Here is a 23,923-nt window from a genome sequence, read left to right as displayed (position 1 = left end):
TCCCTGTGCAAATTCACAGAAACACTAAGTGCCAGCTAGGCACCAGACATTGAGCTACAACTGGTACCTGGATACCAACGGGCTACAGTTCTGCTAGAAGACCTTTCCTGTGGGTCCCCTAGACCCAGGTGGCAACTGGCTTAGCTGTAGAGGAAATAATCCTGATGTCCACCAGAATAGAACAGTGGGCGTTTAATGGGTGGCTTATTTTCTCAAGAAATTTCCATTTCCGAGGCTTGATATCCATCTCAATAGGACTATCCCACAACGGAGGAGACTCCTAGGACACGCCTCACCCCCAAATTAACATTTCTCCCTGACTGGGATTCAGAAATGTGGTTCCCTTAAAGAGCCTGATTATTGGGGGGGGGGGGGGGGGTTGTGCGACATTTAATTGGAAAGTGAGTATAGTATGGTTTACTTGGAACTTGAACAGGAAATTATTTTAATTTTTGTTCTTTTGGCTGGTTGAAATATGGAGAAGAAACATCGTCTATGGGGCGTCCCCTTTTAGGGCACATTTCAGAATTGAATTGGAGGTTGAGAAGCTTTTTACATTAATCAAAAGTGTTAAAATATAGACATACATATTAGGTGAGTAGCAGTCTTACTGCTAAGGGATGGAGGCCAGGTTGTAAGAGGTTCCCACGTGGAGAGGGAAAGGTCTAAATGGGAGTTTCCAGAGGAAGGAGGAGTCAGTCTGTGGGCCTAAGTGAATGAAGCATGGAATTCGCAGAACAGTTACAAGATGAAGCTGGTCCGCCTAGGATCCCGGAGAGCTAGGTCTCCGCCTGGGCCGGCGAGGTGCCGGCGCTGGGCCGGGTGGAGCGGGCGGCGGGCTGACAGCTCGCGCACGTCGCCCTATCGTGGGCCGGGGCCCCACGTGGCAGGCCCTGGGGAGAGCAGGGTGGGGCGAGGGTGGGGCGGGGCCCAGGGACGGGGGTGGGCCCTGTCGCTGACGCGCAGGCTATATAGCGGGGCATGCGCGTCGTGGCGGGGACGGACGCAGGCAGGGGGGCGAGGGCACGCGGGCTACCCGCGCGGACGCACCGACCGAGCTGCCGCTGCCGCTGCCGTTGCCGTTGCGGGCCGCCGGAGGGCCAGGCTTGTGAGGTTGCGCGGGGCCCCGGTGGCGTCCGCCTGAGCTTCAGGTGAGGGCGGAGAGCGTGCGTACCGGCGGGACCGCGCAGTGCCCAACAGTGCGGCATCGCGCCGACAAGCGGCGCGCCTCCAGCGCTTGGGGTCACCGGGTGGGGGTGGGGGTGGGGGTGGGAGTGGGGGCCTGGCGGCGCCGAGGACCTAGAGCCCGTCTCCGGATTCCGAAGCCTCGGGTTAGAGCAGGGAGGCTCCCGGGAGTATCAGCACATGGGCCCGGACGCTGGATGGAGGCGACACCTGGCTGGGGTGCCACGATGGGGGATACTTTGTGGTGAGGGGAGGGGGTTCGCAGCTGCACTCCTTTCGACTGGAGATCGCGGGATGTGGGAGCTAGATAGAGAACGGTGTTCGGTACGTAGACAGCCGCACTAAAAAGCCGAGAGGCTTCCTGAAACCCGCAGATAGGAGGACAGAAAAAGCAGAGGGAGTAGATGGGCAAATCTGGTGGGCAGTTCTCGGGACAGCTCCGATGGGACACTGGTCTCCGGACTTTGCTTTCTGGGAACTGTGTTCCTACCCTGGCCAGATCACCTACCAGCTGGAGAAAAAAAATGCCGCGGATTTTCCGGCCGACTAGTAGCAGGAGCTGGAGAATGGCACTGGAGCCACTCTGATAAACCTTGAGCTGGCTTTAGCCATGGGCACGGTTTTTTGGTTTTTTTTTTTTTTTAGCTATTTTTGGTCCTACCGACCAAGTTGGGAGCTATGGCTCAGGCTGCCCTCTCTTGGTGGGTTAGGGCAATGGGACAAAATAGCCATCCAAGCAGTTTCAGGATATGATTCTGAAGTTCAGTTAAAGTAAAAGAAAAATTTCCCAGCTCGGGGTTGTGGCTTTGGGTTTGAGGCTCTAGTGTCTGCCAGGGCCTGGGTGTCCAATAGGAGGCATGATTTGATGAGGGCAGAGTGCTCACCTGGGGGATAAGGAACATAGGGGCAGGAGCAACTTTGCACCTGACTTTTCTTCCTGGACTTACCCTGGGTTTGGATTTGTCTTTAGAGTCATTTTTCCCTGGAAACCCCAGGCCACGTGGGTAGGCTGCTGGGAAGTGGTGGTGGTAGTATGTACTGGAGACTGGCCTGGCTACCCTGGTCTCTGTCCTAGCTCTGCCTCTAACTTGCCCTATGACCTTGGGAAGGGGTAAGTGCTAAGGTCAGAATAGATCTTTTATCCAAAACATCTGTGATTAATCCTTAAGTCTTAAACAAGAGCCAGAGAAACTGAGAGGATCTTGATGATGAAGCAAGAGAAAGAATGTCCAGAATTGTGACTTTTATAGGGTGGAATTAAAAACTAATATTCCATTTCTTGTTGGAGGCTCAGAGGTGAATTTTCATATATCATGTGATAGCTAGGAGATAAGACTAGTGGTACCCCTTCTTCCATTGGTCTGCAAGTATGACTAAAGGGCACCAACCGGAATTACTGGCTTTGTCATTTAGGCAAGAAGAATAAGAACTGCAGGTTCTATGACTCTCAGATGCATCCTCACCCCTCTGGTTAGCCAGTACACAGGGCCTGGTCTGTGCTCAGCCCTTGGAGTAGCCACTGCCAAGTGCAAAGAGGGGATGAGGCCTGGCTCCTGTAGACTTTTGATGGGGAGAGAGAACATCCAGACACGAAGAATAAGGTAGCAATGCAAGAGAGGCCACGCTGTTGTGTTCCGTTAAGTTCAGAGAAGACAGCACTCTACTAAAGATGGTATGAGGTGGTAGGAAAATTCTGGACTTTTGAGCTAGATGAATCTGTTCAAATCCTGGCTCCGTCACTCTCCAGCAGGTTTCCTAACCTCTGTGAGCCTGTTCTCCCTGCCGTGAAGCATGTTGTGATTGTGCCTGGGACATGGTAGAGGTTTGTCATCATCACAGTCATCATTATCATCATCTGTGTGGGATGGGGTGGATTATTTAGGGGTCCCAGAAGCTTTTAGGTAGGTTGGGTTGTAGGAGTGGTATGAGCTCAGACTTAGTGTTGATTCATCTCCTCCTTAGGAACATGGATACAATTTCCCTGCCTTTCTGAGTAGGCCACTTTTCTGTGCCCTGCTGGAGATTGTCCCACAGAATCACTGGGCAAAAGGAAAAGAGATTTTTTTTTTTTTCCACCTTTAGTTTTGGGAGCTACTCTTGATTTCTTCAGGTAATAGAAGTATTCCTTTTCTGCGCTGATAATAGGCTGGAAGGACTAACATTGAGTTGGGGGTCTGGGCACTGGGTATATATCAGTCACTGGGCTCATTCTCTTTTCAAACCCTGCTCAGTCTTCCTTTTTCCCTACCTGCTCAAACCCACTTTATTCCAGAGGAACCTGAATCCGTGTACAATATTCACAGGATCTTGGGATCTAAATGGTAGTGCTGTGAATAGATTGTATATGTCTGGGAATTGGGACTTCCTTCTCCCTACTGTGCTAAAATAATTCAAACTATTTGCAGTGGATGCCTGAAGAAAGTAATGCTTAGGCATTTTGCAGAACTACAGACAATAGGATGTTGAACTGCAGGGACTTTGGGAATCTTCCAGTCTAGTCTCTTTGTTTTACAACTAAAGAAACTAGGTCTAGAGAGGTTAATTGGTATTCCCAAGTCACATTGCTTGCTAGTGACCAAGAAGCTTGATGGAGAAGACCAAAGACAGGTTCTGTTTTTATTCCTAAGTGTAATGATGAAATTGCTGATGATTCTAGTCTTTTCCTTAAAAACATGAAGAGGAAAGGAGCCAGTTATCTCTGGTGCTTATTTAGGGGGAAGGAAGGTCCTTTGCTTTTGTAGATAGAAGTCACAGCACAGTCATCTTCTTCTGGAGGAGTCCTGCTTCTCTTTCCAGAATGCCTTGAGACATGCGAGGATGGGATGTGGAAGGGTCATACCACTGGGGCCCCAGCCAGGACTCACTAGATGTCTACAGTGGGACTTTTCTGACCTCGAGGCTGGCAGATTGGCGGCATGCCAGCAGATAAGGAGTCCAGAGTCTGCTGCCAGCCAGGGGCCTTGTGCACTCCGGGGGAGCCAGCAGGGCAGCCTCACCGCAGGGTCTCTGACACTTACCCTTACTGTGGTCACCAAGGCTCCCAGAGACATCCCCTTACTGGGCCCAGCTGACATCCAGAGACAGAACTCCCTGTGGGTTCTCTGGGACCCCCACAAGCGCAGGAGGGAGAGTGGCCACAGAATCAGCCTGGAGAGAGCTTGGCATGCCCAGCTGTGGGAAACCACATTCCCTGCCTTGGAAAGTCCAGATCTGACTGTGTTCTCAGGCCTCCTAACTACCTTCCTCCAGGAGAGTGCTGGGGTTTGATGGAACAAGGTGACAGTCTTGAATTTGTTACCATTGGGTCCCTAGGGGCTCTTAGTCAAGGCACTCAGTAGTTTTAAAAAGTCAGCTGAAAGTAGGGAGTTTTGAAACAATCCGTGTTTTTTTATTTATTTATTTTTATTATTTTTTTTAACGTTTATTTATTTTTGAGACAGAGAGAGACAGAGCATGAACAGGGGAGGGGCAGAGAGAGAGGGAGACACAGAATCTGAAACAGGCTCCAGGCTCTGAGCTGTCAGCACAGAGCCCGATGCGGGGCTCGAACTCACAGACCGTGAGATCATGACCTGAGCCAAAGTCGGACGCTTAACCGACCAAGCCACCCAGGCGCCCCAAAACAATCCATGTTTTAAACAATTCATTTTACTTTAAAAACATATGCATCTATTTTTCTTTATTCACCAAAACTGATTTAGGGCTGAGAGGCCTTTTCTTTGGGTTTCTAGGTACTCTAATTAAACTTGCAAATTGTATATAAAAATCACACCTACACATATCACCTGCAATTTCACGTTTCCTTTCATTAAATTTTTTTCACTAGGCTATATGTTCACATAGTTCAAAAATCAAAAGGTTAAAAAACCAACAATACATGTACACACAACATACCGGGCAGGCAGTGAAACATTGTACCCCTGCCCCCTTTTTCTTATAGTTGGTTCAAGTTAGCACTTTAGACATGTTGTTTAGCACCTTGCTTGTTTCACCTAGCAACTGTATAGGGATGTTACATATGACTCCACATGCAGAAATCTACTTTTTTTTTTTTTTTTAAATTTTTTTTTCAACGTTTTATTTATTTTTGAGAAATCTACTTTTTAAATACACTCACCTAACTTAGTCTTTTTTCCCCTCATTTATAACCTGTCTTTCTAGATGAGCAGTTCTCAGACTTTTTGATCTAGGATTCTTTAATATTATTGTCTTTTGTGTATGTGCCAAATCTATTGATATTTACTGTTTTAAAAATTAAAGCAAATTTAAAAAGTTTTCATTTAAAATAATATAAGGTCTTTATTACATGTTAACATTAAAAGCATATTTTAATGAAAATGTTCTCCAAAATTAAAAAAGGAGAGAACAGAATGGCATTGCTTTTACATTTTTTTGCTGATCTGCAGGATTTCAAAATAGTGATTTATTACATGATGAGATAGATTATAATAAGTCTAATGTAAGTTTGCTGGTAAATATTCAGTTGAAGTCCTGAGAACAAACTGAGTTAATCTCTGAAAACACACATGTTTATACCCTAAACTTTTACCTTGGAAATCTCTACAAAACTCAAGACCACTATATTCACCACACTTCATTTAGCCTCTGAAACATGAGCATGAAAAGGCTTTTAACATTTTAATATTATTATAATAAAAATAGTTTTTACCTGACAGCCGTCCTGAAACGGTCTCAGGGACCCCAGGTTGTCCTCAAAGACCAGAATTTCAGAATTGCTTTTCTAGATCACTTAATTTTCATAGAAATCAAACCTTTTCCTTTCTGCACTTACATTTCAGTTGCTGTTCAGTTCAGTTATAACCACAAAAATAAATGGAACCAGCATGAAGAGGCTTAGGCATAGGCACAGCTGACTTGGTAAATGTGACTGTGACTGGTGGCAGCAGAGGGGCAGTTTGCTGAAGGATGGGTGGGGGAGGGGGACAAGCCAGTGGAGCTCAGCTGAGAGCTTCCACTCGGGGAAGACGGGCAAAACACTGTCTCTGTTCTGAAGATGCTTGTAAACCCATGTGGAGATGCTCTAAGAACACGTGGAAGTTTATGTACTATCTTGTGGGTTTGTTAAGTGATGTTGAGTGGAACAGGTGAGCTACTTAAGCAGGCTGGGAGAAGGTGAAGTGATTAGGGCAGGAGTGGTCTGGGAAGGCTTCCTGGAGGTGGAATTAAGCCACGTTTTGAAGGTTATGGAGAGGGGCGCCTGGGTGGCGCAGTCGGTTAAGCGTCCGACTTCAGCCAGGTCACGATCTCGCAGTCTGTGGGTTCGAGCCCCGCGTCAGGCTCTGGGCTGATGGCTCAGAGCCTGGAGCCTGTTTCCGATTCTGTGTCTCCCTCTCTCTCTGCCCCTCCCCCCGTTCATGCTCTGTCTCTCTCTGTCCCAAAAATAAATAAACGTTGAAAAAAAAAAAAAAGTTATGGAGAAAGGAGAACAGGAGGAGGAGTCCTAGAGAGAAGGGCTGTGTGAATAATGGCAGAAAGATGTATTATCCTGAGGCAGGGGGTGATCATTTTAGGGCAGGGGCTGATAGAGGGAAGAGCAGGTGACAGGCATGGCTGGAAATTTAGGTTGGATACAGGGGTTTTAGAGGGCTCTGGGCTCTAAGGTACTGATACTCTCCCAGAACACTTAGCTGTTACCATGTCAAAGACTTACTGCTCTGTTTCAGCAGCCCGCCCTCTCTCTTGGGGTTCAGACTGCACTTACCTAGAACAACTCTGTGGCCCCAAATCTATATCCTTTGCACCAGTCCACTGCTACCTCCTGCCTCCTTCTAGCCCTCCAGAGGCAGGGAACACCTTTTTATCCCATCTTAACACAGCCCTCTCTACCTCAAAAGCCTCTACCACAGCATCCCCAAGCAACTGTTTGGTATTTTTTAAAATTTTATTTTGGGGGCGGCTGGGTGGCCCAGTGGGTTGAGTGTCTGACTTCGACTCAGGTCACGATCTTGTGGTTCTTGGTTTGAGTTTGAGCCCTGCATTCAGCTCACTGCTGTCAGTGCCTGCTTTGTATCCTCTGCCCTGCCCCTCTTCTCTGCGCCTCCCCTGCTGGCACCCTCTCTCTCAAAAACAAACATTAAAAAAAAAGAAAATTTTATTTTTTTCTGATTATCAAAAGTAATGCATGCTTGGGGCACCTGGGTGGCTCATTCCGTTGAGCGTCCAACTTTGGCTTAGGTCAGGATCCCACAGTTAGTGAATTCAAGCCCCATATTGGGCTCCCAGCTATCAACGCAGAGCCTGCTTTGGATCCTCTGTTCTCCCCCCCTCTCTGCCCCTCCCCTGCTTGTGCTCTCTTATAATAAATAAAACATTAAAAAAAATAAAGTAATGCATGCTTAGTATAAAGAAGTATTGGAGAAAAAGAATTGTAATCCTGCCACCCTGAGGCAACCTCTGTTAACGTATTGCACATTTCCTTATAATTGTTTTTTCATGATACAATTGCAGGGATCCTAACCTTAGCATCAAAATTTCTCCTTAAGCATTGGGTCTGCATTATGGCTCTATAATAACCTAGGTGACCATTTCCTCTTAAACTTTTTATTTTGGATTAATTTTAGATTTAAAGTGGCAAAAAATGTAACAGTTCCTTCTGTCCCTCATCCTATAGTGCTTTTATCAAGAACAGGAAATGAACATTGGCAAAAAAAAAAAAGTTTTTAACATTGGCAAATATTATTAACTAACCTGCAGGCCTTATTTGAATTTTACCAGTATTTTCGCTAATGCCCTTTTTTTGTTCCAGGATCCCACGTTGCATTTAGTTGTTACTTCTCCTCAATCTCCTCTAGTGTGTAACAGTTCCTGTGTCTTTTCTTCTTAGAATGGGGTTGTGCATTTGGGGCAAGAACATCACAAAAATGATGTTGCATCCTTTTCAGAGCATCCTGTCAAAGCATTCATGATGCCAGTATGTCTTATTACTGGTGATGTTTTCCTGGATCACTTGGTGAAACTGGTGTCTGCTAGACTTCTGCACTGGCAAGATTACTTTCTCCCAAGGTGACTCCTTATGCCTCAAATCCCTTTTGCCAGGATGAGCCTATCTCCTTCAAGGGCTCACCTAATTAGTTCTGGTCATATAAGGTAATTTCTGTGTTTTTTTTTTCTTTTCTTTAGTTTCTCTTAATGTTTGTTTATTTTATTTTATTTTGAGCATGAGTGGGGGAGGGGCAGAGAGAGGGAGACAGAGGATCCAAAGTGGGTTCTGTGTTGAGAGGAGAGAGCCCTATGAGGGGCTCAAACTCATGAATCGCAACTCCTGACTGGAGTCAAAATTGGATGCTTAACCGACTGAGCCACCCAGGTGCCCCGACAATTTCTCTGTCTTAAGATCAATGAATTTGGTTAGCTGACACCAGCAAAATCCCTTTCGACAGATTATGTAACATAATAACGGGAGTGGTATCTCCTGTTTGTAGGTTCTGCCCGCACACCAAGGGTGAGGGGTCCTGGGGGTCATTTTAGAATTCTGTCTGCCAGCCCAAGAGAACCCCAGATAAAAGTGATCAGGCCTTAATTCTAGCATCAAAATATTAGTCTCCAATGGCTGCTCTAGCAAATTATCACAAACTGGGTGGCTTGAAACAACAGAAATGTACCCTCTCCCAGTTCTGGAGGCCAGAAGTTTGAAATCAAGGTGTCAGCAGTACCACACTCCCCCCAGAGGCTTGAGGGGGCCATCTTTCCTTGCCTCTTCCAGCTTTTGTTGGCCCAGCTGTTCCTTGGCTCACTCCAGTCTCTGCCTTCATCTTCAGATCTCCTTCCACTGTGTCCCTCTGTCCAAATCTCCCTCTTTTATCTTGTAAAGATACCAGTCATTGGATTTAGGGCCCACCCTAAATACAGGATGATTTAATCTCAAGATCCTTAACTAATTATATCTGCAAAGACCCTATTTCCAAATAAAGTCACATTCTGAAGTTTTGGGTAGATAAGGATTTTGGGGGATAGTATTCAACCCACTACACTCACAATGGGGGGAAATGTCCTTTGTAGACTGTCATTCACAGAGCTGCAAAAGAAAAGGGAGGTTTCTTTTTAAAATCAAGACAGAAAGCAGGCCTTGATACTGAGGCAAGGGCCTGGCCTCAGCCTGCCTGCTCCCATCCTGTTGACACAGATCTGGAAACCAAGTATAAATTATATAAATTTTTTTAAATTTTTTTTTTTTTTTTTTTTGAGAGGGAGACAGAGTGTGAGGAGGGGAGGGGCAGAGAGGGGGACACAGAATCTGAAGCAGGTTCTAGGCTCTGAGCTGTCAACACAGAACCCCACATGGGGCTTGAACTCATGGACCTCAAGATCATGACCCGAGCCAAAGTCAGACGCTCAACCAACTGAGCCACCCAGGCACCCCACCAAGTATAAGTTATAAAGCTGCCCTAAGAGGCTTTTCATGCTTGGAATCCAGACACTTTGCAATCCCAACAACTTGCCTTTGCAAGGAGCTCTCACTGAGTGCTAGTTTCCCTGTAGGAAAGACAGGGCAGAGATTGTGGGACCCATTTGGCAGAGGAGGGGGATCTGACTTCAAAGAGTTGAGATAAATCACAGAATGTTAAAACTAGTCTGCGTCTAGTCCGACAGTCCTGAAATGATCTCTCAGAACTAGGTGTACAGGTACCTGGATCTCGCCCAAGAAGTTCTGATCCCAGAGAACTGAGGTTGAAGCCCTGCTCACTGGGGCGGCCAGGTTAGGGAACCAGGTACAGATGTAGTCAAGCCCAGGGCAGAGGAGGACTGCACTCTATCTCCACACTCTTAAGTGAAGATCTTTAAAAAGGGGAGGGAAAAGCCTTCCCACCTGGTCATCATTAAGCCTTTCCCATTTCCTAACTGGACTCTTAAAGTTAACTTTCTTGTTAAAGTAATACATGTTCATTGTAGAAAATGCAGATGAATAAAAAGGTAACAGAAGTTACCATTAAAGCCACCATCAAGAGATAACAATTATGCATTTTTAGTTTTTTTCTGTGAATGTATACATTTTAAGGAATGTCTGTGCCTATAGTTTTATAGGCTCTGTTTATTTTTTTCCACTTAACATATCATGAACATCTTTCCATGTTAATATTTCCCCAAATAGCTAGCATTTATCGAACAGTTACTGTGGATTGGGCAATGTATTTATATTCAGTGTCTCATTTACTTTCTTTCTTTTTTTTTTTTTTTAATGTTTATTTTGAGAGAGCATGAGTGGGGAGGGGCAGAGAGAGAGAGGGAATCAGAGAATCCCAAGCAGGTTCCGCTGTGAGGGCAGAACCCGATGCAGGGCTCAAACTCAAGAACCATGAGACCATGACCTGAGCTGAAATCAAGACTCACTTAGCCTAGTGAGCCACCCAGGTGCCCCTCATTTACTTCTCTTACCTGCTTCTCAGGAGGGACTGTCAGTAGGCTTTGTTTTTCTGTATAAGGAAAATAAGTCTTGAATTTCTGACTTGACCCAAGCCCTGAAGCTAGTAAAAGCAGATTCAAGATTGACACTGAAGTCTGTCTCACCCAGAACTGAAGCTCCTAACTTCTGTGCTCAAACTATAAACATTTTGTTATATGGATTGTGGTACCTTACTCTAGTAGTCCCCTTCTATTGTGTACTTATTTATTTTATTTAAAAAAAAATGATTAAGTAATTTTTGAGAGAGAGAGAGAACGCAAGCAGGGGAGGGGTAAAGGGTGGGGTGGACAGAAGATCTGAAGTGGGCTCTGCAGGGTCAGCAGACAGCCTGATGCTGATGCGGGTCTCAAATTTACAAGCCGAGCCACGAGATCATGACCTGAACCGAAGGTAGACAGTCCTTAAAGCCTAGTACCCCCTTTCAAAATGATTTCCATAGGACAAATTCCCAAAGGGAAGTATTGGGACTAGACAAGATGACTTAAAAGTTTTTTTCTGAAAGAATAAATGTATGAGAATAGCCAAAAACAATTGAAAGAAAATAGTGGGGCACCTGTCTGACTGCAACTCTTGATCTTGGGGTTATAAGTTCGAGGCCCACATTGGGTGTAGAGATTACTTAAAAATAAAATCTTTAGGGGCGCTGGGTGGCTCAGTCAGTTGAGTGTCCAGTTCTTGATATCAGCTCAAGTCATGATCTCACAGTAGTGAGATGGACCCCTGCATCAAAGCTCTATGCTAGGCTCCTTCTCTCACTTTCTCCCTCTTGTTTTAAAACAATTTTTTTAAAAACATTTATTTATTATTGAGAAACAGAGAGAAACAGGGCATGAGCATGGGAGAGGCAGAGAGAGGAGGAGACACAGAATCTGAAGCAGGCTCCAGGCTCTGAGCTGTCAGCACAGAGCCCAACGCGGGGCTCGAACTTACAAAGCACAAGATCGTGACCTGAGCCAAAGTCGGACCTTTAACCGAGTGAGCCACCCAGGCACCCCTCCCTTTCTCCCTCTTATTCTCTCCCTCTCCCCTACCCCCTCTCAAAATAAAATAAAATCTTTTAAAAAATAAAAAATGAAGAAAGTAGTGGAGTTAGGCTTGCTTTACCAGAAAAAAATTTTTTTTGGTGACATTGGGACAGGGTAGGTAAATGGAACAAAATAGAAACATCCAAAACCAGACCTCAATACGTGTAGGAATTTAGCAAATAATGACATTGTTTCTTACTAGTTGCAGTCTGATTTTGAGCAAATATTCTATGTTTCCAAAATAGGGAGTTTCATGCAGTGTGTTTTCCTATTCTGAAAAGCTGCCCTTGGTCCTTTTATAATTAGGGAAGTCCTGTAGGCTCTATCGTAACTAAGTTTGTTGAGAAGATTACATGAGCATGAGAACAAATTGCTTAGCCATGGTGCCTAGTAGACAACAATAAATCCTAGCAATTCTTACTGTAAAATTAAGGAAGAAAGGATTGTGGGTAAGTTACAGAGGTGTTTAGATGCAAATGACAGAGTCCAATCCATGCTGGTTTAGCAGATAACATATAAAGCATCTGGCAATTATCTGTGGGAGGTCCATGTTCCTGCTTGGTGCTGCCTGGGAGTCCCAGGCTCTCCTCTGTGTATATTTCTGCTCACCATCCTTTTGCAGGTAGGACTTTGTTCTTGTTTTCGCTTGCCAGCCTGTCCCCTTGAGCAGGAAGGAGGAAGGGAAAGAGATGGCACCCATGTTTTATTAGCTACAACAGCCACCTGTATTTGACTTTATCTCTGTTCTTTTATCTTTTATAGACTCTATGGTTGAGGTTTATAAACAGAATAGACTGTTTTATTGGATAATTGGGTATTTTAAGTTAAATTTTCTTTCTTACACTGTGACAAATCAAATTCTAGAGGACAGATTGAAATTTTTTAACTGCAAGAAAATACATGGGGTACCTGGTTGAGCATCTGGCTTCACCTCAGGTCATGATCTCGTGGTTCCTGAGTTTGAGCCCCACATCACTGCACTGCTGTCAGGGTGGAGCCTGCTTCAGATCCTCTGTCCCCCTCTGTCTGCCTCTTCCCTGCTTGCACTCTGTCAAAAATAAAAATAAACATTAAAAAAAATAATAATAAATCAGGAAAATACAGGTATATATTTCTATAATTTCAGAGTGGGGAAGGATTTTTCCAAGGATACTACCTAAAGCAGAAACCTTAAAGGATATGTGTGATATATTTACTTTGACTCTTTTTTTTTAATTTTTTAGATGTTTTATTTATTTTTGAGAGAGAGACAGAGCATGAGCAGGGGGGTGCAGAGAGAGAGGGAGACACAGAATCTGAAGCAGGTCCCAGGCTCCAAGCTGTCAGCACAGAGCCCGACGTGGGGCTCAAACCCACAAACCACAAGATCATGACCTGAGCCTAAGTCGGACGCTTAGCCGACTGAGCCACCCAGGTGCCCCTAGAATACTATTTTAATAGTTAATATTGGTGAGTATCTTAGGAAATAGGCATTCTTGTACACAGATATTAGAAGTATTAAATTAGTTAAACCTTCAGAAGGGTGGTTTAGCATATCACGTAGTAAGTTCTTAATAAATATTTGCTCACTGCCACTCTGGGGCACAACTTGCTCCTGGATCTCACTGATTACTTTCCTTCTGCGAAGACCCCCTTTACCCCTTAGGGCCTCTCCCGTGTGCCCTGCTGCCAGATGGAGGTTGAGGGAGGAGGCAGTCAGCTTACCTGAAGGCCTTTCTCCTCCACCACCTCCCCTGCCCCAGGATTACTGAGCTGTCCTCCCAAAGGGAGGAAGGGGAGGACAGACCCAAAAGCTGTTTTTTTTCTCTTTTTTATCGGAAGCCTGAAAGGTTGGTTTGTGAGGAAAGGGGGTGGGGTATGTTTGTGTCCTGCTGGTCAAGAAAGCCCTGTAAATCATGGGGGGCAGGGCACTCTCATCCTTTCCTGGAAACTAGACGGCTCCCAGCCAGCCCTGTGGACTCCAGTTTTCTTAGAGCACGGAGAACATGAGGCTTGGGGCGAGGTGGAACCATGTTGGCCTGGGGAAGCTGGCTCTGCTTTTCTTCCAGGGGATGAGCCAGAGGTGTTAGGCCCTGAAATCCTTTGCTGCCTCTTTCTTTCCCGCTGCTCACAATGGCATGTGTCCGTGCTCTGCCATCCCAGGCCCAGGTGACATTGATTGGCAAGTATATGTTTCAGTGCTGACCATTTTTCTCCAATGTTGGAGATGTTCCATATGAGAGGCCAGGCAAGTTCTCAGGATACTAAGCCCCTGGTTAGTTTCCAGGGGCAGCAAGCCACGACTGTTGTCATCACCTTTCCCAGAAAGGTGCAAAAAAGTACAAAGTCACCCACTCCTCCAGACTTGGGCCACTAGCCAAGGTGGCTTCTGGAGTAACCTGACCAGCCCTAGGAACAGAGATTGTGTCCCAGGCCCTGCACCTCTCTCTTCAGCCACCCCCACATCTTGCAGACACTGTGGGGATGCCTCCCATGGCTGAGGCCTTGACCACGGCCAAACTGTGGTGTGTGCACAGCCCTGCCGGCCAGATTATGCTTGTGACCTTGACTATTCTCACACCACTCCCTCTTGGCAGCCACTCATGAGCCCCTCCCCCTGCATTTCAGGATGTGTGCAGTTGGCACATTTAGAGGTTATGTGCAACTAGGCTGAGACTCACAGTTTCCATCAGCAGCTGAGAAATTCTAGAAACAGCCTGTACTTGTGGAGTTTCCTTAGGTCCTTTTCTTCCCCTGCCATGGGGGAAAAGTTATCATGTTATTTTCGGCAGGATTATCAGACGGTTGCCCATCGTTGCACGTTTGTCTACAGAGTTGGAGGGAGGGGCGGCTGCCTGCCTGTGCCTGTTTCTCCCCCACCACCTTCCTCTTGGATCCCCCACTACAGTTGATGTTTCTCTTCAGTTTCTCTGCCTTATGTTTTTTATTCCAGCTCCAGACAAACTTCTCTGGCTCTCTAGGGGTCTTCATCTCTACTTAAGCTACAGGAGAAGGGGTCCAGTCCCTAAGGTTGTTAATAGTTCAACTGTGGATAGAGACCAAAGAACAATACGATTCTAAACTGTTGGCAGCTGGGAAATTAACACTTTCACTCAGCAGGTACTTTCTGGGGGCTGACTTAGTGCCAGCCACTCATTCCTCCACCCTCTGGGAGGGTCATAGACCTGGAATCTGCACCACTGTAGAGCTTACACTGTAGTAGTAAGAGACAGAAAATAAATATGTAATCAAAACCAGAGAAAGAAGACTATTTTATAGATAGTGACATACGCTAGGAAGAAACTGAAAATGTGTGTTGGGATTCTGAATGACTGAAAGTGGACTTTTTTTCCTTTTGAGTCATATGGCCATCCACTTTGTAGAGGTGACATTTGAACTGAGGCCTATGAAAATCTAGGGGGAAAGCACTCTAAGCAGAGGAAACAGCAAGTGCAAAGGCCCTGAGCTCAGAATGCATATGCTACGTTAAAGGGACAGAAAGAAGGCTAGGGTGGCTGGATCCTAGTGAATGAGAGGCCTCAAAAATGTCAGTGGGGTTGGCAAGGGCCAGAGGACAGTTTAGGTTTTATTCCATTTGTACTGGAGAGCCATCAGAGGGTTTAAAGCAAAGAAAGTGCTGTGATCAGATTTTTACTTTAAAAGGATGTCTTCTTTCATTGAGCTATCCACTTAAGATTTGGGCACTTTACATGTGTGTACTTAAAAAAGAAAGGACTGACAGCATGGGGGTAGGTGCTCAGTGGAATCTGGAAGGCTGGCTAAGAGGTTTCATTTCAACCAGCCTTTCAACATTTCCTCCACTCAAATTCCCTGTGCTCCATCGGCTTTACAAGGAAAACTGGAATGGGCTCTTGTCCTCAGGGAGTTTACAGTGTAGTGTCTTCAGTTTCAGACAGTCCTTCCAAATCTTCCTGGAGGGGAGAGATCTTGAAGAATGAGTGGTATTCACAAGGCAGTTGTTATTAACATCTTGTAATGTACACTCAGTGTTAATGTAGCAGTAGCTGACTCACTTTTGTTTACTATTCTTCCATTGTGAGAATTGGTTAGTTTATTCATCCACTCCTGCTGATGGGCTTTTGGGGTTGCCTCCAAAGCTTTTGTTATTGTGAACAATACAGCCCTAAGAATTACTCTCTTTTTTCTCTCTGTTTGGGGTGGAAAGTTACCCAAACTACAGCATGTCTGAATTGCAAGCTAAAATCAGAAACCCTTTCCAGGAGGCAGTCTGATTGCCCCTTGGCATTGGGGTTGGGGTTGGCGAGAGAGGAGTAAGCCTTTAAGTCTGGTCAGAATGTTGATCCCTTTTTAATAGGCAAGCAGTTATAGGAGGTAGGGGAGTGGAAGGGCAAGTGGAAATAGGAAGTCACTTCGTACTACAATGCCCAGACTGCTGCCATACCCACAGTCTTGAGGATATTTTAACCTGGGGAAGGGGAGCTGTACCCTTTGGGTCTTTTGTTGGCCCTGGTCTGTATCGGAGTGTGATAGGAGCCAGAAACCTGGTTCCCTTTGCTCTGGAATCCATCTGTTTGTGCTCTTGACAGCCTCTCTAGAGCTCTGGCAGAGAAGGGACCATCTGGAGGGAAAAGGGTCAGATCCTCATGCCCTCCTTTGCTTCTTTACAGAGGGGGCTTTGGGAAGATAGTCGTCTACTCCTGCCCTTGACTCCTTGGCTGTAAGCGGCCGTGAAGTCTATCCCAGCCATTCTGTAATCTCTAGAAAAGGTGGGGGTATATCTGCATACCATATGCAAGTTCAAATGAATATTTACATATTCATGCAGCAAGTACTTCTCTAGGTCCTAGCAACCCAGGACTGTTATGAAAGACCTGGGAAGTTAGCCTAAAACATTAGAACCAGCCTGGCCTTCTAGGAGAGGATACTATCAAGACGGGGTTGTTGGGAGCCAGAGGAAGGCAAGGGTGTTTACTGGGGTGGTAGGGCCTGTGCTGAGGAGGGTTTGGGGTCAGGGAAGGAGCTTTGGCCTGCAGGTCAGCCTTCTTTTTTAAAACAAACAAACAAACAAAACACATCCAGGCCCTCATACCTTGTGGAGAAAGTGCTGGAAACACATGCGGACTTTCTGACAGGCATTTCTAACAAGTTAATCAGACTTCCTAGCCTGTGGGTTGCAGAGACAGGAGGTGCTGGGGTAAAGTGGGGCAGAGGCAGGATTCCGGGTGGAACCCAGGGTCCAGGCCAGAGAGTAGAGGCAGGTTACGGTGAAAAGATAGAGCCTAGTTGCACGGAGCCTTAACTACAGGTGGAGGGACTGAGCTCTGAGTTTGCTGTAGGGTGGAGGGGAGTGCCCAAAGTTAGCACTATAGCAGCAGGTAAGGTGGCATGGGGCTGGGGAGGGGAGTGGGGGGAGGGACGAAGTGTGTAAGCAGATAGCATGAAGCTGTGGGTGGCACTGGTTTCTCTTCAGGAATGGTAGAAAGAGGGACATTCTGGTCACATGGCGAGGCCCACAGTGAGGAAGCAGAGGATGTGGTAAAGCCTTTTGCTTCAGTAATCAGATGGTGACTGCCAGTAACCTTGGGCCAGTGATGAGCCATGTGGTCAGTTTGGACAGTGGGAGGGAAAATGGAGGAATTACGATTCAGGAATGTAATTACTCAGTGCCCTTCCCTTTCCTGCCACCTTCCCCGATTTGGAAATATGGGCTTTTTCTTTCTTTTCCCCAGTAATCCCCTTTCTCATGAGAATAAGGCTCATTTATTACTCTGCTGAGAACGAATTACTTTGATGGTCACTGAGAAATCTAAGACCCCAGATGGAGCCTATGCCTGTCTATTGGGGCCTCTGGTCATGTGCAGGAGCAGTAGCTGGGCAGGAAGGGGTTGCTCTCTTTGGTGAAGAACTCTGGAACTCTAACGAAAGCTCTAGATCTTGCTCTGAGAGCAGTGGTCCTCAGACTTTAGGATGCATCGAGATCACCTGAAGAGTTTCTTAAACTAGACTGCTGGGCCCCACCCCAGAGTTTCTGATTTAGCAAGTTTGGGTGAGGCTAAGAATTTACATTTCCAACACACTTCCCCAGCTGATGGTGATGCTGCTGGTCCAGAGACTACACTTTGAGAGCCACTTTTCTGGAAAAATCACACACAGTTCAGCATCTGAGCTGTAGAGATTGGCAAGGTCCAGAGTCTTTGAGGAGCAGTGGGGGGCTTGAGCAGGCTTGAGGATGGAAGGGTTTGAAGGGGGAAGTTAGTGGTGCAGCAGGACATTGGAGGGGAGGGGTGGGTGGAGCAGCTGGCCTCAGGGCAAAGATAGGCTCCTTCAGACCGAGCTGTGGAGCTGCCCAGGGCCTGGCTTCTATAGAGAGAGCTTCACTGCGCCAGGGAAACCCAGCATGCCTCTGCTGGCTGTAGCTCAGGGTCTTATAAAGGCTCACTGTCTGAGAAGAGCCCACCTCACCTACCAGAGGGAGCCTGAGGCTCAGAGGATAATTCCTAACCCATTTCGGGAAGAAGACAGCATAAGAGACTTCTTGTCAGAGCCGTTGGTGGCCAGTTCTGCCCACAGCATTGCTGCCAGGGAGTTTGGAGTTAGCATTTACAAATGGCCCTCATATGACAGCAGGACAGTTAAGCAGACTGGTCTCAGCGTGATTTAGGAAATGATGCCGGTAGGTGGGTTGGTCTTCTCGAACTCACTCTGATACTTTGGTTATGAGGACAATGTTGTGGCTTATTCCTCCCCTAGTATCGGCTAGAGAGGAGCCTATTCATTTCTTTAATGGAAAACTATGAGGCCAGTGGCTGCAGTGGCAGAGGAAGCACCCCAGGCTGTGCTGAAACAGGGAGAAAGAAGCCTGGCTCTTTAGACCAAACTGAGTGCTGTGTTCTCTCAGCTGGCCACCAGAGAACCTCCTGGTCCCCCAACTTCGGTTCTTAATCACCTCAAGCCCCTTCTCCACACTGCAACCAGGCTGATAAACTAAAGCCACAAATCTGATCACGTCTCTACTGAAAATGAGGTCCAGACACTTTAACGTGGCCTATAGGCCTTGTCCCTGCCTTGGCCCCACGAGACTCTGAAGTCCTTACATGCACTATGTTAACTGAGTCTTTCCAAACTCAGCTACATTCTGGAACATTCCACCTCACCCCCATTCCCTTTACTTTTACCTGACCTGCTTTTACATGTCCTTCATGTCTCTGCTATAGTAATATGTCTTTGCAGGCTTCCTCCGATCTCTGACACTAGATTTGACTGTCCTGCTGTGTTCTCCACAGCCTCCTGTACCCCTCCTTGTCATGATCCATGATGAGTAGTGTGCACTGGCTTCTTCACCAGACATCCGTGGTCTGTGGTTTATTTCTCTTCTCCCCATGTGTTTATTAATGGTGCCTGCTTTCACTATCAAGCCCACTACTTTGGATAATAAACTATGGTCCAACCCACTGAAAGTGGAGAATCAAAAACTTGCCAGGCATCCTCGCACTAAAATTGCCATTGTGACTTGGACTTGCCGGTTAGCTGCACTCCAGTCTTAAGTGTATGGCTTTCCTCTTCCTCAGGATGGATCCCAGGATGTCCATTTCATGGGTGTTAGACGGTGGCAGGGTTGACATAATTCTGGAGCAGGCAGCTTCTTGATGCCTTAGCTACACAATGGCAGCAGCCATCTCTGTACTGCGATTGGGGGAGGAGCTCCTCCATCGGCAGTGTTTCTCCAGCTCTTCCCGTGATTCTCTAAGCCATTTAATATGGTACACAAAATCCCTTTCTGCTTAAATAGCCTAACTGAACCCTGAACAGCAGGTAAACCTTTTCATCATTGTTCTTACAAGTTGAATTGTTCGCTTTCCCTGCTCTGTGAAGACAGGTACTAGGCATCCCCAGTACCGAGCGTTATTCCTCGTATGAAGCCAGCATGCAATGAATATGTCTTGAATAAGTTAACTCTTGCACTCAGTTTTTAGTGTAGGTAGCTGATTAGTTCAATGAATATAACTGAAATTGAAGGAATGGGGATTGTTTAGTCTGGAAGAGAGTGAGTGGTGTTGGCCACTGACTTCAGATAGTGTCTGTAGGCCCCAGGTGGGGGCGACAGGATGTCTCTGGAAGGAAGCACTGAATTCACTGTTCCTATCTGGGTGTAGGAGTGATGACTCCATGCCTTCTAGCAGAAATCCTCTGCTTCTTCCTTGTTTGCCCAGCACTGGTCTAGGCACTGTGTTCTGGGGAGGGCTAAAGGGAGGGCCCTCCTTGCCTTCAAGGAACAAAAATCTGTTGGGAAGGATCCCTGGGAGACCAGATAATGAGGAGTCCAGAGTAGTTGGAAAAGAGTCCCCAAAGTCTGGTCCAAGATGGCTTCCTGGAAGAAGAGATAATTGAGCTGCCTTCTGAGAATAGGCAGGAGTCAGCTCTGGGTGAAGGGATTGGCCTCAGAGCTCCGGGGACGGAACAGAAGGAACAGACCTAAAGCTATGACCCTTAAGCTCTCTCATTTACCAAAGTGCCCTGCGAGGTGGGACATTTCATAGCTTAATTGTGCTGGGGACACACGGTAAGTGTCCCTGTGGCAGGCCCCAAATTTGAACCCAGTTCTGCCCAACTTGTCATGTTGTCTGATGATTTGGCCACTAGATGATATATTTTTCTTATTTATTTGACCTCAAATAACAAGTCAGAGAGTTTTGCTTCAAGCAGGTGACGTAAGTGGTAGACGTGAGCACCATGTTTCCTGAGCCACATGGCCTGACAAACAGGAGTGGACTTAAGGGACAACAGGTCAGAATTTTGCAACTGAGTGTCTGGGAAGTGGTGATGGATGAATGATCAGAACAGCGGTGACTCTTGCCCTGGCCTCTGGTGGGGAAGCCCCAGCTGGCCACTATTCCCCAGGCTGCGTGACTCAGTTAGTTAGTTTTGGAAGACTTCTCTGCTGAACGGTGGAGCCTGGCAAATGCACTCCCTCTCTCCCCTACTAGTCCAGCCGCCTGGGGCTGGCAGTCATTTCCTTCACTCAGGGCTCAGCAGGTGGCTAAATCAGCCGCCAGCCACCCCACCTCCAGCTGTCTGTACTGGGCCCGACACCAGGCTCTGCCCTTCCCAGTCTCCCTCCCACAGGCACTGACACACACAGTGGGGGCTCAGTAAATATTACCCGACAGGGAGCAGCAAGCTGCTGGTTCTAATTTTGTTCCCTGCTTCTGTGTCCCCACTTTTTTGTGTGTGTTTTCTCATCCTGCCCCTCCCAGTGATGGGGTTTCCTGGGTTAAGTAAAAAAGGCACTGCCTCCTGGTAACACCACCCTCCTCCTTGCCCCAGACCTTCTGCATTGTTTTTGGAAATCTCCCATGCTGGGTGGCCTTGGTTGAGCCAAAGCTTGAGGCTAAGGATCTGGTAGTGGGAGCTGAGAGAAGAGAAGACGTCCTTTTAGGGTTTGTAAGAGAGCTAAAAAAGCAGAAGGCCGGAGGGGGCAGAAGAACGGGCCCTTTGAGTCCTGGGCCTCTTGGGTGAGGCCGCCTGCTGGCTACACTGCCCTGTACTTGGGAAGGGGCTTCAGCTTGCCCTGGAGGAGAGTGGCTTCTTGGATGGTGTTCATCTGGTGGGTGGGGAGGGCCGCAGACTGGGTAGTTTTTCTCAAAATTCTTTGAACTCCAGAGAGCCAGTAGGGTGGTATTTACCTGAGGACCACTCTGTGAGACGACTGGTTTTCTAAGTGGGTCTGTTGGTACTTAAACAGACCACTGTATCGTTATTAGTTTGACCATGAACACTGGGAGTATGCTCATTATTTATAGAACACTGGGCAGTGTTTGTAGTCTGATGTATTGATCATTGCTTTTACAAGTTGTACGTTTTGTGCCATACTTAGAAAGTTCTCCCTAACCCCATGATTATAAAAATAACCACCCGTATTTTCTTGTATTGCCATACCCCCACCTCCCATCAATGAGTTGAAGTAAAGAAAAAAAAAAGGCAAATACTCCAAATCCCACCATTCAAATAGTCATCACTACTATTAAATGAATACTATTCTGGATAACCCTCCAGGCATACTCATGGATACATGCATATAGAAATAAATAATCCTGTAAAAAAGTATTTAAAGTTTCCCTGAATATAACAGAAGAAAAGAAAACTAGCAAAATTAAAGGAATTATTAAGCTTTAAAGAAATGTTTTTTGCCAAGAGATTATTTCATGAAAGAGGTTTTAAAAAACTTTGTGAGTCATATCTATAATTACCCATTTTATTTTTATATTTTTTAATGTTTTATTTATTTTTGAGAGTGCATGAGCAGGGGAGGGGCAGAGAGAGAGGGAGACAGAGGATCCAAAGCAGGCTCTGTGGTGACAGCAGGGCTGGAACTCACAGACCATGAGATCATGACCTGAGCCAAAGTCAAGCTCCCCTCTAACTACCCATTTTAGATAGTATTTATTGACTCTGCTATGAAAGATGAGGACATTAGCATTTGCACTTTTTTTTTTAAGTTTATTTATTTTGAGAGAGAACAAGAGTGGGGCAGGGACAGAGAGAGAGGGAGAGAGAGAGAATCCCAAGCAGGATTCTCTCTCTCTGCCCCTCCTCTACGTGCGCTGTCTCTCTCTCCCAAAGTAAATAAATAAACTTAAAAAAAAAAAAAAAGGGGGCGCCTGGGTGGCGCAGTCGGTTGAGCGTCCGACTTCAGCCAGGTCACGATCTCGCGGTCCGTGAGTTCGAGCCCCGCATCGGGCTCTGGGCTGATGGCTCGGAGCCTGGAGCCTGCTTCCGATTCTGTGTCTCCCTCTCTCTCTGCCCCTCCCCCGTTCATGCTCTGTCTCTCTCTGTCCCAAAAATAAATAAACGTTGAAAAAAAAAAAAGAGTTGGTTGCTTACCCAACTGAGTCACCCAGTACCCCTCTCATCTTTTTTTTTTTTTTTAATGTTTTATTTATTTTTGAGAGACAGAGTGCAAATGGCGGAGGGGCAGAGACAGGGTGGGGACAGAATCCAGAGTAGGCTCCACTCTAACAGCAGAGAGCCCTATGCAGGGCTTGAACTCACGAACTGTGAGCTCATGACCTGAGCCTAAGAGCCAGATGCTTAGCTGACTGAGCCACACAGGTGCCCCTCATCTTTTGATTGTATTAATTGTTATTAGTGAATTTGTCCATTTCTGTAGCATTTAGATTCTGTCCTGTAGCCATAATCCCGTGTGTGTGTATTTGTGTGTGTGTGTGTGTGTGTGTGTGTGTGTGTGTGTGTGTGTGTGTTTAGGGGAGAATATTTTGAGCAGGGGAGGGGCAGAGAGAGAGGGAGAGAGAATCCCAAGCAGGCTTTGAGTCATCAGCACAGAGCCCGACTTAGGGCCGATAAGACGAACCGTGAGATCATGACCTGAGCTAAAGTCAAGAGTCAGACACCCAACCTTCATTTCTTTTTTGAAGGGCTTTAATGTTTACCATCAGTGCATTATCATGGTTTCTGCATTCCTGTGACCTTTATTTTTATTAGCTAATTTCATTCTCCTGTTTTTTCACTCTGGGAAGGAGACTATAGCCTCTGACATCTTTCATGCTTGAAAATTTCTGCCTGTTGTCCTTATAGATTTGTGTGACATCTTGGCTGGGAACAATATATGTGGGTTTCTCCTTCACTGTGTCTCTCAATGATGTAAACATTGTTGCCTTTTCTTCTGATACTGAAGGTTGCTCTGGTGAAGATGAAGGCTGTCTGAATTTTCTGCCACTTAAGAGAAGTTTTAATATGTATCAATTTTTTTTTTAAATTTTTTTTTCAACTTTTTTATTTATTTTTGGGACAGAGAGAGACAGAGCATGAACGGGGGAGGGGCAGAGAGAGAGGGAGACACAGAATCGGAAACAGGCTCCAGGCTCCGAGCCATCAGCCCAGAGCCTGACGCGGGGCTCGAACCCACAGACTGCGAGATCGTGACCTGGCTGAAGTCGGACGCTTAACCGACTGCACCACCCAGGCTCCCCCTGTATCAATTTTTGTAGTAAAATATTTTGGGGGAAAGTTTTTCTTTGAGATGCCTGAAAATGTCTTTTTTTTTTTTAAGTTTATTTATTTATTTTGAGAATGAGTGCACAGAAGGGGCAGAGAGAGTGGGAGAGAGAGGATCCTCAAGCATTCTCCATGCTGTCAGTGCAGAACCTGACATGGGACTCAAACTCACAAACCATGAAATCATGAGCTGAGCCAAAACCAAGAGTCAGATGCTTAACGGACCGAGCCACCAGCTTCCCCAAAAATGTCTTTTTTAAGTTCAGCATTCTGCATCAGATTTTTAAGTTGTGGGGCTTGAACTCACATCCTGAAACCA

At 46.3% G+C, this 23,923-nt stretch overlaps 1 protein-coding gene across 2 annotated transcripts in view; it reads left to right on the top strand.

The window, feature by feature from the left end:
• The first annotated feature begins 973 nt into the window (after positions 1 to 973).
• The window catches only part of SLC39A14 (solute carrier family 39 member 14), a 46,197-nt gene continuing 23,247 nt past the window's right edge, over positions 974 to 23,923 (top strand). Inside the window, exon 1 of one of the 2 annotated variants that reach the window (XM_043561992.1) lies at positions 974 to 1,151. The gene's annotated coding sequence lies outside the window, so the exon portion shown is untranslated. The remainder of the gene's footprint in view (positions 1,152 to 23,923) is intronic. The other variant, XM_043562003.1, reaches the window with a different exon arrangement.

The sequence above is a fragment of the Prionailurus bengalensis genome, chromosome B1, assembly GCF_016509475.1.
Source record: "Prionailurus bengalensis isolate Pbe53 chromosome B1, Fcat_Pben_1.1_paternal_pri, whole genome shotgun sequence".
In the NCBI taxonomy this organism is placed as follows: domain Eukaryota; kingdom Metazoa; phylum Chordata; class Mammalia; order Carnivora; family Felidae; genus Prionailurus; species Prionailurus bengalensis.
The sequence above is the reverse complement of the archived record's forward strand: the minus strand, read 5'-3'. Positions and strand labels throughout refer to the sequence as shown.